The sequence below is a fragment of the Eimeria mitis genome, genomic scaffold, assembly GCF_000499745.2.
Source record: "Eimeria mitis Houghton genomic scaffold, Emh_scaff2326, whole genome shotgun sequence".
Classification (NCBI taxonomy): domain Eukaryota; phylum Apicomplexa; class Conoidasida; order Eucoccidiorida; family Eimeriidae; genus Eimeria; species Eimeria mitis.
In genome coordinates this window covers 5618-5967 of record NW_013570659.1, presented here as the reverse complement: position 1 = coordinate 5967, position 350 = coordinate 5618, and the positions used below count along the sequence as shown (strand labels likewise).

Genomic DNA, 350 nt, shown 5'->3' with positions numbered 1-350 from the left:
TATATATATATATATATATATATATATATATATATATATATATATATATATATATATATATATAAAGGAAGCAAGAGACAGAGCCACACACACAGAAAAAAAGAAAAAAAGAGAGAGAAAGAAAGCTGCTGCATGCAGTGCAGCTGCAGGCCTCAGCAGCTGTCTCTTCTCTTTGTTTTTTTATGCTGTCTCTCTTTTTTCTCTTTTGTCTCTCTTTTTTCTCTTTTGTCTCCTTTTTCTCTTTTGTCTCTTTTGTCTCTTTTTGTCTTTTTTTTCTCCTTTGTCTCTCCGCTGTATTCTTCCTGTTTATACTTTTTGTTGCTTGTCTCTGCATCTCCCCCCAAAACGCA

At 32.6% G+C, this 350-nt stretch overlaps 1 protein-coding gene across 1 annotated transcript in view; it reads right to left on the bottom strand.

The window, feature by feature from the left end:
• Positions 1-350, bottom strand: part of EMH_0052140 (uncharacterized protein) — a gene marked incomplete at both ends in the record, with an annotated part of 4867 nt that overhangs the window by 760 nt on the left and 3757 nt on the right. The gene's annotated exons all lie outside the window — the stretch shown is intronic.